The sequence below is a fragment of the Ceratina calcarata genome, unplaced genomic scaffold (genome assembly GCF_001652005.2).
Source record: "Ceratina calcarata isolate Rehan_Ccalc_2016 unplaced genomic scaffold, ASM165200v1 scaffold517.2, whole genome shotgun sequence".
Taxonomy (NCBI): domain Eukaryota; kingdom Metazoa; phylum Arthropoda; class Insecta; order Hymenoptera; family Apidae; genus Ceratina; species Ceratina calcarata.
Genome location: NW_017176301.1, coordinates 58312 through 73331, shown reverse-complemented (window position 1 = coordinate 73331; position 15020 = coordinate 58312). Strand labels below are relative to the sequence as shown.

Below are 15020 nucleotides of genomic sequence, written 5' to 3'. Positions count from 1 at the left end.
TCCTTAGTCCGTGAACTGTATATTGTTTTATTCTACCGTAACATATTAAGGATATATTGGCTATACAGTCAATGCCAAAAGTTTATGCACTTTAGAAACGCATTTTTTAAAAAGAAATCAGACGTCGGAAGAACATTACTAATAATAAACAACAACAAAAATTTTCGATTTTTCCGAGATTTTTCCAAGGGTACGGTACCCCTTCAATTTCTTCCAAATTTTCGTTTTTGGCCAATAACTCCCAAACCATTGAATCTATGGGAAAATTGTATACAACCTTTCTTGTAGAGAACGACGAGATCTATAATTTCCATCTAAAAATTTTTCGCTAGCGTCAATAGTTAATGAGTAATTTGCAAAAAACTGTTTTTTCGTTTTTCGTCAACAACTCGTTAGATATTAATGCTAGCGAAGAAATTTTATACAGAAATTATAGATCTCGTCGTCCTCTACAAGAAAGGTCTTGTACAATTTTCCCGTAGATTCAACGGTTTAGGAGTAATTAAGGAAAAATAAAATTTTTTGCCAAAAGTTGGCCGTTTCGACGCTGGGATGGTTGGATTTTGTCAACATCAATAAAATGCCAAATAATCATACGTAACTCGTTAAATATCGAAGTTAGAAGGAAAACAACTTTTATTTGAAGCATTTTTCGCAATTTTGAAAAAAAAAAAAAATTTTCGTCAGCGTCAATACTTAATTGGATATTTCCTTCTATACTTTTTAGCACGTAGCTATTTATTATTAGCATTATTCTTCCGACGTCTGATTTCTTCTTAATTATAGGAAACGCGTTTTTCTAAGGTACATAAACTTTTGGGATTGACTGTATAGCCAATATATCCTTAATTAACACATTAGCTTTCGGATTTTATAGCTTTATATTCTATTAAGAACAGTATTGATAGAATGATGCACGTACATTTGCTCTATTGTGCTGTAAATTTACATCGATTTCATGATTTTCCAGATTTTATCGAGTATAGGGACTAGGCAACTTATAGGTTTATTTGAATTTATCTAAAATGACTAATGTAACTAAAATGAAAACTCGACGATTTTCATTGATTTTATGATTTTCTCGAGCTGGTTTTCCCTGAACTGGATATTATTATTTTATAGGATAAAATTATTTTCATGAAATATTCAAACTTACCCGATTTTTTACATTTTTATGAAAAGGTCAGTTTTTATTGGATTGAATACAACTTCAATATTCGGATTTAATAAGATAGTGAGATACAGAAATTTTTATCTCGAAAACTACTAGAGGTATTTAAATGATTCTTGCATAGTATTGCTATAACATTACGCATTTTTTCAACGTTCTATTATCGATATTCTTCTTTTTATAATTATTTAGACAAAAATACAATTTTAATATCGTGATTTCATAAAATTATAAGCTATTTAAATGATTCTTAGATATGTTCTAGGTATATAATCTCCCTATCTCTCCTCATTTTTTCACCTTCCTACTACCAATCATATTCTATAATCGTCGCACTAAGAATCTCTTAAGCGTGTGCTCATTGGAATCGTCGTTCCTTCAGGCAATTAGTATAAATATTTCTTCCAGACGGAGGCACGTTGAGTTAAAGTTAACTGGAACAATGGACAGAGAAGCAGAGTGGGGAGGAGGTAAAGGTTTGGTTGATAAATTGACAAAGTAACGGCGAGCCGAGTAAAGGGTTAATCGGAATCAACGAGGATAAGAGAGAACGAATCCTCGACCTAACTTGACTTAACGAGTCAAATTGTGGGAGGGGGAGGTAAATAGAGCGACACTCGTGCGAGTTAAGACTCTTTCTCTCTAGCTGATAATAGTTAGCCTCGCTGGCAAAAGGGAAACACGATCGACAACAGAATTGCTAAGCGAAGAATGTTACCGTCTTAATTAACGATGGTAAAAATAATTACAGTGTCTAAAATATTAATGGTAGAGAGTTGGAAAAATTAAAGAATCTAGAGGAATGCTGCATCTAAAACACATCCAAGATTCATTTAAATACATCTAACAGTTTCCGAGATAAAAATTCATTTCTCAAAGATTTCACCGTGTAATCGTAATCGTGTTGGGGAACCGTTCCCTAGGGGGTGCAAAATGGTAAAGGGGTGACGCTTAGGGGGCGGTTGCTAGTCCAGTTTCCTTTGTGCCTGGCTGCCACCCTACGCCATCCGTCTACGATCTACTATATGAAATTCACAACCATCCAATCCCCTACCCTTACCACGTACACATGCACAAAGATATATACTATATACGTTACACCCGATTCATTACACAGAGTAAAGATTTTTCATTTTACACACACACATTTGCTACCTATCTGTACGCTACATATTTAGTTCAAGAGAAAACGGGCCGGCTGCAGAACCTTATATACATACTTATGGTAATATAAACTATAGGTAAATATACATACTATATACACACATATGTACATATATGCATATATATGTACATATACATAAAGTCGTTGACACCCGAACCGCTGATTAGGCTGAACTAAGAAGCAGCTGGAATGAACCGTGCATTAAACATTAAAGAATATACATTGTTATAGACATCTCGTGTCAATCCTTTTATATTCACTACCTATTCCCTTAAAATAGATAATTAGGTCAAGGTGTGCTAAGCACTTTAAATAAAGACCCAAGCAAGAACCCGTAATTTAGGACGTAACATCAGTCTTTCGGGCATATTGCCAAATAGCCTCGACCGACACGTGTGGACATATACTATATACGTTACACCCGATTCATTACACAGAGTAAAGATTTTTCATTTTACACACACACATTTGCTACCTATCTGTACGCTACATATTTAGTTCAAGAGAAAACGGGCCGGCTGCAGAACCTTATATACATACTTATGGTAATATAAACTATAGGTAAATATACATACTATATACACACATATGTACATATATGCATATATATGTACATATACATACATACGTACATACATACATATGTACATTCATGTACATACATACATGTAGTGTTTGGTGAGATTGGGTAAAGGAAAATGGTACGAAGTTATTTATAATAGCGTCCGGATATATGGCCATACGTGGCATTATGTGTTATTCCTACTGACGGTCCTAAACACTGAAAGTGTACGACACTCGTGCATTCTTTCAGTGTTTCTTCCTTCTGTGTGGTGCGTTTGCAGTTTCGGAGTTTGCTTTTACATTATATGATCAGGGCCCGGTTTCTTTTATGATGAGGCAGAAAGGAGGAGCGGGTCTGAACGCAGTGCCGCGGCATCAGTAGTTAAACAACGACAGACGTTTATTTACCTTTTTCAACCCGGCACCCAATACTGTACTTACAATTAGTACGCCGTTGGTCCAGAAGAGGGAAAGAGGGGAGACTGCGACGAAGAGAAACAGAAATGAGTAAGACACAAAGAAACGAAGGTTCGGGACGAGAGGAGGAGAAGAATGAGAAAGGGGAACAGGTGGTGAGGCTGATTACACGGGCCATTGTGCAAGGACATACGCACGCGTTTCATTCCATAAAACCGAAACCGTAATAATAGTAAAAGCATTTCTGCTATCCTCTTCTTACTTCTTACTTGCTCGACTGTGCTTTTGCATCCTATTTACTGTCAGTTTTAATTGTGCACAGGTTTTAATTTGACGTAGTGTCGAATTAGGGGTACTGTGCAACGATTTTTAATCACTGCTGCAATTTTACGTCCCATGTACGTTAAATGTATTAAAGAAATTAACGAATCTAGAGGAATACTGTATCTAAGACATTCAAATTTAATTAAAACCAAATCTCTGGTTTTTGAGAAAGAAATTCCTACAACTTGCAAGTTTATAAAATCACAATATTAATATTCTATTTTTGTCCAGTTAATTATAGAATCAAGAATATTGATAATAGAAGATTGAAAGAATTCTTGAAGACAGAGGAATAGTGTATCTAAAACATGTTCACCAATCATTTAAATACCTCTAAAACCCTTTTAAAGAAGAAGAAGAAGAAGAAGAAGAAGAAGGAGGAGGAGGAGGTTTTTTGGGGTACAACAGGATAGGAGTCAGAGCGGTACATCGGCAGTCCCGTAACTTCGCAGAGTGTACCGGCTATTACGGGTGCGGGTATTACGCGCGAACCGGTGATTACTATACTAGCATAGTCCCAGCTCCCAGAGTCTGAAGGAACGGTGAACAAGTTGCTTTCACCGTTCGATCGACCTCAGCCCACCTCCCCCTCCGTTCCCACTCGTACTTTTTCAACTCCGCATGTCCTCCATATTCCTATTTCCTGTCTCTACCTATCCTCAAACCATCTTCCTCCTAATACAATATTTAATTGAACTAATGTACAATTTTAATATTGTGATTTTATAAGATTGCATGACTTACGAATCTTTTTATTATCAAACTAAATATCCGATTTTAACGAATCTTGGATGTGTTTTAAATATAGCATCCGTCTATATTCACTGCAAATTTCAACCCTCCAGCACTTATAGTTTCTGAGATACAATTATTTCTATAAAACACAATTTTCAGTGACGTTGTTTTTTTTTCGAATTTTTTCTCTCAAAAACTATCGGAACGATTTAAATGATTCTTGGATATCATTTAGATATAGTATCCCTCTGGGTTAATGTATTTTTTTTCAGCTTCCTACTATTAAAACTTTAAATTAAAAACTCATTTCCCTACCTGATTTTCTGCCTTCGTCCTACGTTGCTTTAAAAAAAAATTGTATTATATATGTATATTACGATCGAGACTCCTCTTCCATCGTCTTTCAAAGATGTGGCTGGTTGTATACGGTTTCACACGCGGCGGCGACGTGCGTTGCGGTATATACTGCGCGTATAAGAAGAGAAGAGGAAGGAATGCGGCCGCAAGAAGAGCGGAATCCGATCGGACAAAGAGCGAGCGGAGGACGCGGATGGAGCCGATACTTTTATATTTTATACCAGCTTAGTCGCCTCGCTGGCATACCGGAAGCTGGCCGCCGGGTCGGTCGCTCTCCTCGATTTTCGAAAGGGGAACTCGAGGAACGCGATAGAACGAGATGACGAGACAGTTTATTGCCGATAACTTGTTAAGTATTGATGCTAGCGAAAAATGTTTTAAATAAAAGTCGTTGGTCATGGATAGATTTACAAATAATGTTGTATACAATTTCCTCGTAGCTGTAATAAATTAGGAGTAATCATGAAAAGTATAAAGCACAACTATTTCTTATATTGCCTATCAGTTTATTATTAATAACTCGTTAATTATTGATTTTATCGAAATATGTTTGCAACGAAAGTTGTAGCTCTAACTCTCCTCTACAAATAAGGTCATATAGAATCTTCTAGTAACTCCAATACTTCAGAAGTAATCATGACATGCATAACTCGCATCCAGAGATCACTCACAAATCTTTAATTCTGCCTAACTCTTACAACTCGGCACCGGCTCGAAGCATCGCTGGCAACACTAAACACTAAATTGAGATCGTTCCAACTCGCCTCGCGTCAATTTACTCTTCACACTGAACAACTATCGTCCACTTCTTTCCCACATTTTTACTCATTTAACCCATCAATCTTTCTCAATTATCAACAATTTTATAATCAATTTTACGAATTTTAATTAATTTCAAATTTAATTCGATTTTTTAAATTATTTACCAGATTTCAAAAGCAAAAGATACGTTGTTGGGAGTCAGTTGTAGTGGGACAATACGATGTCTGGAGCGAACGCCGACCCCAGTGTTACACTAATTCAGACAATTTGTCTCACCGCTCGAGTTCAACTTCTACTCTCTTACCATTCCGTTTCCTAGGGGATCAAAAATTCTGAAAAAATTCAGAGATCTACTACTATAGCAGTGGTATATGTGAGAATTTTTTCGGATTTTTATATCGCAAACTGAAACTAGAAAATATTCTCGAAGTATTACTATCAATTCGAGCATAGATCCTCATCTGAATTTAACACACAATTTTATTATGCACGTTCCAATGTATCAAAAATTCTAAAAAAATTCAGAAATGTTCTACTATAGTAGTAGTATATGTGAGGATTTTTTCGCATTTTTATACTGCAAACTGAAACTAGAAAAAATTCTCGAAGTATTACTATCAATTCGAACATAGATCCTCATTTGAATTTAATAAACAATGTTATTATGCCAATGTATCAAAAATTCTGTAGAAATGCAGAGATGTATGTACTATTATTATATACGGAGAAGAACTGTATACTATATTATAGGTAAGGGAAGAGAATGACGGCGAATCGTTTTTCCCGCGTGTATCCGTTGGTAATACTGACTCCGAAAAATATCGAGTTCCCTGACAGATTCTCACGAAATCGAATATAATGGCAAAAAAAGAATAACGTAAACACGCATTCCTCCGATCCTTCGACCACAATGCGTGAACAATGTCCACCACATTGAGTTATGAACACTTGCGTGCATTTTATTTACACAGATAAATGAGATCGTTAATTTTCTTCTCAGAAACTACGAACCTATTTGAAAGAAATATGAGTACGTTTCAGACGTATAGTATTCGTCTCAGTTCTGAATTTTTTCAACCTTATATTATTAACACTAGAAAGACTGAAACTTAGTATATACCTATATTGCCCAAAGCAGTCAAAATGACTGCATTGTGAAAAAATAATGTGTAAAGAAATTTGTCTAAAATTAATTTTTAATATTTTTTATATTATTTACAGTCATATAACAAGTTATTAGTAAATGTTAACGAGAAAAAGAATTTACTTCACTTGGGAAAAAAAATAATTTATGCATTATTATTTGTACATTTGCCCAAAAGCAGTCAAAATGACTTCCTTGGGTAATCTAGTATTAATAATTTGGAAGATATTTGTATAAAATACAATTCTAACATAAAACAGCAATCTTTCAGAATTTTTTTCTAAAAAAATCACTGATCCGATTTTAATGAAATTTGGAAGACATTTAAACATAGAGTAGATCTATCTTCCCTATAAATTTGAATCCTCTATCGTCAATTCTTTTGAAGATAAAACTGTTTAAACAAAAAATGATCAACGTTAGAAGCCATCATAGTAACTGTATCCGTTCACCAGTGAGTTTTCACGTTGTGCTCCTAGAATTTGACCTTGCCGAGGTTGATCTAGAGGGATCGTGACCTCTATACCGCACTGTATAGGCTTGTACGGTTATGCGCGGTGCAGGGAACCCGATAACGGAACGCGTACCTATCCTCTCTACCACCGCCTCATCTTCGTCTTCTTCTTGTACAGCTTCCTCTCTTCGCCCGTTTTCTTTCCTACGGTCTTCAAGGAGGCTGCACAACTTTTTCTTCCCCTCCTCGAACGGTTCGTTCCTGATTCTGTTACGCGTTCCATCTGCAATTTCCTTATTCGATTCCGTTTTATATAAATAATTCTAGAATTACAAGTATTTATGGTAGCGAGCTGAAAAAATATAGGAAGCTAGACGGATAATATATTCAAAATATATCCAACATTCATTTAAATAGGTTTGATAGTTTTTGAGAAAAAAATTCCTAAAGCTCGCAATCATATTAGAATTCTATTTTATATAAATAATTATACATTCTAATGTCTCTCTCTCCCTGTTAATGATAGGAGGTTGAAAAAATTCATCAATCTAGATGAATACCTAAAACATATCCAACATTCGTTAAAATATATTATATGTTAACAACTTTCGAGAAAAAGATTCGTTTATCGTGGGACCTGATATAAAATTGTTATTATCTAGCTTGTAGGAATTGTGAAAAGGATTGGGTGAAGGGATATAGACGCGTTGGGTCGTCGTCTGGCTTCGGGGACAAACGAGGGTCGGCTATGCGAAGACCCGGAAGTTCTCTTACGAACCGGTAGACTGTCGTCTACCGTTGGTATTAGTATCAGAATTATTCGGTATGACTAGTGCTATTACGCTTGCGCTTGTTAGTACTGGATTTCGAGAAAATTGCCAGAAAGAATGAATTAAAGTGGAGACTGCAATCTTTAATTTAAACCGCGAATGAAACGAATCCGTTCATTATTAACAAAGTTGCGCGCGATTGAAGTTAAACAATATTTTTTTATTACATTTACAATTTTAATAATGGGACACGGGGTTGGTTTCTAATTTGATTTTTGACTCTTTGATGTCGATTTAGCAAAATTTGTCAGATGAACTCAGTTAAAGTAGAGACTCCAAGCTTTAATTTAAGCTGTGAATAAAGTAAATCAGTTCATTATTAACCAAATTATCAACAATTGAAGTTGAACAATAATTTTCACTATATCATTTTTCGAATTCAACGAGGTTCAATTCAAATTTAACTCTCACCTTTTAAGAATCAGTTCATTACAATTTGTCAGAGGAGCTTTACTAACGTAGAAACATCGGGCTTCAATTTGAGCTGTGAACGAAGTAAATCGGTTTATTATTATTATTATTATAATTTATTATCATTATTAACGACGTTATTAACGATTGAAGTTCGATCATATTTCTGGATAAGTTCGATAAGAGAATTTCGACAATCTTCTATTTATGGCCCGTATTTACCCCTTGGGAATCAATTTAGCGAAATAGCGAAACAATACAGATTTTAAGCTTTAATTTGCGCTAAAGTTGACCCTCCTAGCTCCATTATTAACAAAGTTATAAACGATCAAAGCTGTACAACGTCTTCCATCAGACTACAACTTTTCTAATTAAATAATTCCACTATTAACCGAACGTTTATAATCGAAATAAATGCAACTGGATTTAAAGATTGTCTAAAGGGAAGCCTTTCCCAGCGTATCGAATAGAACTGTGGGAAGAAGAAACCGAGGCGTGATATTCGTCGCGAGGCGTTGGTCGACATACTCCGAACTACGTACGATATGGTACGTACGTACGTACATGGACAATTGGTCCTAACGCGGTAGACGCCGAGCCAATTAACCAGATTACGTCATCCATCTTCCAGCAGCCAGCGTAATACACTTTGTAACGCGCTCTCCGCATACTAGCAGATGTGTATCTTTATTTCGTGCCGATGTACAACGAACAGAAAGAGATTCGAACTTCCTGGAAGGAGGCGAAGAAGAACAAGAAGACGGTTCTTACGCATGGAAGACGCGGTGAAAAATAAAGAAAGGGAGACACATTCCAGCGGGCGGCACCTCTTCCAGGTAGCCTGCCAGGTAGTCATGACCTCCTACTTCCCCCCCACCTCTTCCTTTCTTCCTTCCTTCTTTCTTTTTCAACCGTTCGACCCGTTATTCTCTCCCAGCCGTTCAACTTCGATCCGAGGCCAAACACTACTCCCGTACGTTTATTTTAATATCTCGTTAATCGTTTGATCGTCTCGGAATATCGAATCTAATCGCGGTAGTCTACGGAATACGGATGCATGTGCACCTTTTCGACCCTTTGCCGGTCCAGTTTTTGGAACGTTTAGCGGGGTCGCATTAGAGCATTTTTGGTAGGCCCGTTTTTTAAATTTTCAGTGAACCCAAAGTTTGAGTCCAATGGTCAGGTATGGCTATATATACTTTATATCATTTTCTCTTATTCATTTTCAATAGTGTCCGGATATATGGCCCTGTCCGTCATCAGAACCAAGCAATGACCATATATCCGGAGGCTACTATAATTGTATTTGTATCGATGAGGTTGCCTTTGACTTGGATTGAAACCTGCGTCTTCACATTGAGAATCGCCCGTTTAAAAATGTTTCCCACGACCTGCTCCGCCCACGAAAACCCCTACCCTCCTATCCTTGGGGCGCTTTTCAGTGTGTAGAAATTGAAAAAAAGATTCCATAAGCTGTGAGGCGTCGTCGTCGCACAGTTTGGGTAAGGGGATCCTTTTCCTCTCCTTTAAGGAAAGAGGCTTCGAGGAAGACAGCCTGAAGAAAGGCGAGCCAAGACACGGGAGACAGAGGGGGGCTGAGCTAAAGGATCCGTTTTCTTTGACTTTTCACCTCCACACTCTCCCCGCTTCATCGGCTCCTTCCACAATCTTCGTAACTCGCCACGTGTGCCTTCACGTTACACGGAATTCTATACGGACGCTTTTCAAACGTGTAACGATTATATTCGGTGTATGAGGATTCTACGTGTTTACGTATATCTTTTATTCACGCGGGCGGAATGCCTCGGGAAAAATTCGATACGTTCCCAGGGGTGTTACGAAATTTCGGAGATTTTTTTCGGAATTTTTGAGTCACTGGTTCTATGGAAAATAATTGCAAGACTTTTAACTTCGTTCGTATCGATTTGTCATTTCTATTATATTTAATATCTACAATTCTAATGATGTCGAGTCTATTGAAAAAATTCATGGATACACTACATGGTATGTTGTATATTAGAGAATTCTTTTTAATCATACAGTGAATTCTGAATCAATCTCGACTTGAAAAAAAATTGGCAAACTTGTAATTTCGTCTAGATCAGCCTGTATCAATCTGCAATTTCTATTATAATTAACACTAGATTGCCCAAGGAAGTCATTTTGACTGCTTTTGGGCAAATGTACAAATAATAATGCATAAATTATTATTTTTCCCAAGTGAAGTAAATTTTTTTTATTGTTAACATTTACTAATAACTTGTTATATGACTGTAAATAATATAAAAAATATTAAAAATTAATTTTAGACAAATTTCTTTACACATTATTCTTTCACAATGCAGTCATTTTGACTGCTTTTGGGCAAATGTACAAATAATAATGCATAAATTATTATTTTTCCCAAGTGAAGTAAATTTTTTTTATTGTTAACATTTACTAATAACTTGTTATATGACTGTAAATAATATAAAAAATATTAAAAATTAATTTTAGACAAATTTCTTTACACATTATTCTTTCACAATGCAGTCATTTTGACTGCTTTTGGGCAAATGTACAAATAATAATGCATAAATTATTATTTTTCCCAAGTGAAGTAAATTTTTTTTATTGTTAACATTTACTAATAACTTGTTATATGACTGTAAATAATATAAAAAATATTAAAAATTAATTTTAGACAAATTTCTTTACACATTATTCTTTCACAATGCAGTCATTTTGACTGCTTTTGGGCAAATGTACAAATAATAATGCATAAATTATTATTTTTCCCAAGTGAAGTAAATTTTTTTTATTGTTAACATTTACTAATAACTTGTTATATGACTGTAAATAATATAAAAAATATTAAAAATTAATTTTAGACAAATTTCTTTACACATTATTCTTTCACAATGCAGTCATTTTGACTGCTTTTGGGCAAATGTACAAATAATAATGCATAAATTATTATTTTTCCCAAGTGAAGTAAATTTTTTTTATTGTTAACATTTACTAATAACTTGTTATATGACTGTAAATAATATAAAAAATATTAAAAATTAATTTTAGACAAATTTCTTTACACATTATTCTTTCACAATGCAGTCATTTTGACTGCTTTTGGGCAATATAGGTATATACTAAGTTTCAGTCTTTCTAGTGTTAATATCTCCAATTCTAATTAATAGAATCGTTCAAAAAACGTTCTAGAATTAGATCTGCTATACATTACAGAATTTTTACAGAAGTTCAAATTCCTCGACGATTTTCATTAAAGAAAAATCGCCCAAATCCAAAACCCACCGAACGTATTCTCCTATTGAGTGTTATTTAATTGCCATCGCGATGGGCTCGTCCTCTCACGTTTCGAGAGAGTTGAAACAGTCTTACGTAACGCCGGAGAAACAGTACTTATAGTATAGAACAGAGCGGATGAACTTTTCCGTATCTGGGATGGAGAGGAGTTATGAAATAATCGGCGAGCGATCTTTAAAGGTCTCTGGGTTTTACTCGCCGGTTGCAGAACGGCAACCAGAAGTGAAACACACCAGGATAAAGGCAAGATGCCGAGGCACGTACTGAGGGATCAAACAATTCGAATACAACCGATAAAACGATATCAATAAAACCGATTTTGTTTAATTAAAACAAGTTTTATAACGTCAATTTTTGTCAAAAAATTCTGAAAAAATTTCGGAATGTTCGGGAGGCTGAGTAGGACGACTGTAATCTTTTTCAGAATTTTCTAAACATTGGAAGGGAAGAAATAAATTATAATATTAATCAAACTTATTATTATTATTATTATTATTATTATTATTTGAGCTACTGGAATTTCGCTATGGGTACTAAAGGTTTAAGTTCAGTTCAATTCAGTTCAGTAATTCTTTATTTATCACGCGAAGGGTGTTCTGGCTTTGCCAACACCACCACAGATACAAGGTTTAAGAGTGAAGAGAGACAAGTGGGTCCATCTGTTGTGATCCACCCCATTCAATGTTGGAAGCAACAGAGAAACTGTAATTGAAGTATTACAGCTGATATAAAGTACTGAGATTTACGAATTTTTTATGATCTTACTATGCAAGATAGAAGGTTGGATTACGGAAGATGTAGCTGACAGGGGGCCATACTACCAAATTTTATCAAAATTTTAGCTACATTCAAATCAGAGAAAAAAAATCCAATCACATACAACCATAGAGATAAACTGACTAAAATCTATTATCCAAAAATTTGAAAGCCTTATGAATTTTCATTAACATAAATAATGAATCTAAAAGCTTGAAAAATTCTCACGTATACTACCCGCATAGCACTACGTCTCTCTGAATTTTTTCAAAATTTTGGCCACATCAAAATCAGAGAAAAAAGTACAACGTATCAGTGATGAAAAATTTAAATTTGCAATCTTCATCAATTTTTATTTACCATAAACAACGAATTAAAAGATATTTGAAAAAACTCTCACACATTACCCGTTTCACACTACTGCAATCCAGATTTATAAAAAAATTTTCTGACCATTCATATTCGAGAAATAAAATAATAAAGTTTGCAATCTCCAATCAACGCTATCCAAACCTAAACAGAAACTTTCCCCAGCAAGTCTGAACTGCACCGCCGCGCCGGCTCGCGTTTATATAATATAAAAGAAGGAGACGAGAGTCGGTTAACTATCTATTACGCAACGGGTTAAATAATATTATGTCATACCAAACGGGAAGGAATGGAAAGGAAAGTGAGGTGTCCCTCATTCGCGTAAATCCATTGAATTTCCGATTTAAGACGACAAATCGACTTATTGTTAGTAAAATGAAACGACGAAAAATGGACTCTGAAGGGCTCCTCGTAATGGAATGAAGAAATGCTGGCCGGGTACCGGCGGCGTTTGCTACGTGGTATGTAAGGCTAAATCGCGTTCCAAGTATTACAAGACCGATCGTATACGTGCGCCGACTGCTGGATTGATATTGTTACACGCGACGAGCATTTACTTCCCCTTACCCCCTCCTACTACTTCTTCTCGTTACTCGAATATTTTCCGTCGAAGCATTCGCGTAATTCGAGGCGTGGCGCCGGAACTCGGCGAACGACCTCGCTTCACCTTTAGGCTTGCAAAATGTTTTAAGGAAAATCAGAAGTTTTTGGTAAAATTCTTATATGTACTACTAATATAGTAAGAGATAATATAGTAATATTGAAGATGGGAGATTGGCTACATTTTTAGAGGTGAATCTTGACGTCGTCGGTTCGAGACAATTATGTTGGATTTAGCACGTCTTGGACAATATCCTAGAATTGTTTATACATTGGAAATGCAGGTATTAAACGTAATTGAAAGTGAAAATTGATAGGTGGTCATATACAAAGAGTTAGGAGTTAAACAATTTTTTCAATGGACATCAATGATTTAAAATTCTGAAAAGATTCTGTAATATACAGTATACCAAATATAGTATAGCCATAAATTTTTTCAATAAATTCTAGTCACTACAATTGGAGACATCAAAAAGAAATCTAAAATGAATTAGAGTCTCTATTTTGGAAAATTGTTCACTATATGTAAAGATCGATCAGTACGGCTATGATCTGTTATAAGAGGATGCTATTTGGAATGAAGGATGCTAGAGAGAAAGTAAATATCCACGGTGATGTTGCGTCAACTTCAATTGCAAAACGGTAGAAGAAGTTAGTTCCTTCTTCTTCTCCTCGTGAACTATACCACATCCTTCCCTTGCCTCCCGTCTCTCTCGTTGCATCACCTTTACCGGTTGCTGCAAACAGGATGCTTAAAACCTGACGACCCAGACTCCCTTCGCAATTTACCAATTCCAGATTCAATCGAATAATAACAAATTAAGTAACAATCGTTAAAGAAAATATCTGACACCAATTTTCACATATTGTCAGGAAGAAGACTCTGAAAGATTTAATTTCTCCGATTCTAATGGCTGGAAATTGTTGAAAAAATTCATAAATCTCTTACTATATTAGTAGTACATATAAGAATTTTACCAAAAACTTCTGATTTTCCTTAAAACATTTTGCAAGCCTAAAGGTGAAGCGAGGTCGTTCGCCGAGTTCCGGCGCCACGCCTCGAATTACGCGAATGCTTCGACGGAAAATATTCGAGTAACGAGAAGAAGTAGTAGGAGGGGGTAAGGGGAAGTAAATGCTCGTCGCGTGTAACAATATCAATCCAGCAGTCGGCGCACGTATACGATCGGTCTTGTAATACTTGGAACGCGATTTAGCCTTACATACCACGTAGCAAACGCCGCCGGTACCCGGCCAGCATTTCTTCATTCCATTACGAGGAGCCCTTCAGAGTCCATTTTTCGTCGTTTCATTTTACTAACAATAAGTCGATTTGTCGTCTTAAATCGGAAATTCAATGGATTTACGCGAATGAGGGACACCTCACTTTCCTTTCCATTCCTTCCCGTTTGGTATGACATAATATTATTTAACCCGTTGCGTAATAGATAGTTAACCGACTCTCGTCTCCTTCTTTTATATTATATAAACGCGAGCCGGCGCGGCGGTGCAGTTCAGACTTGCTGGGGAAAGTTTCTGTTTAGGTTTGGATAGCGTTGATTGGAGATTGCAAACTTTATTATTTTATTTCTCGAATATGAATGGTCAGAAAATTTTTTTATAAATCTGGATTGCAGTAGTGTGAAACGGGTAATGTG

The 15020-nt window shown here is 35.7% G+C and overlaps 1 protein-coding gene across 3 annotated transcripts in view; it reads right to left on the bottom strand.

The window, feature by feature from the left end:
- The window catches only part of aop (ETS variant transcription factor anterior open), a 50651-nt gene that overhangs the window by 23298 nt on the left and 12333 nt on the right, over positions 1-15020 (bottom strand). The window contains exon 2 of one of the 3 annotated variants that reach the window (XM_026816439.1): positions 7227-7386. The exons of 1 other annotated variant lie outside the window; for it this stretch is intronic. The gene's annotated coding sequence lies outside the window, so the exon portion shown is untranslated. The remainder of the gene's footprint in view (positions 1-7226; positions 7387-15020) is intronic. One more of the 3 variants, XM_018030233.2, reaches the window with a different exon arrangement.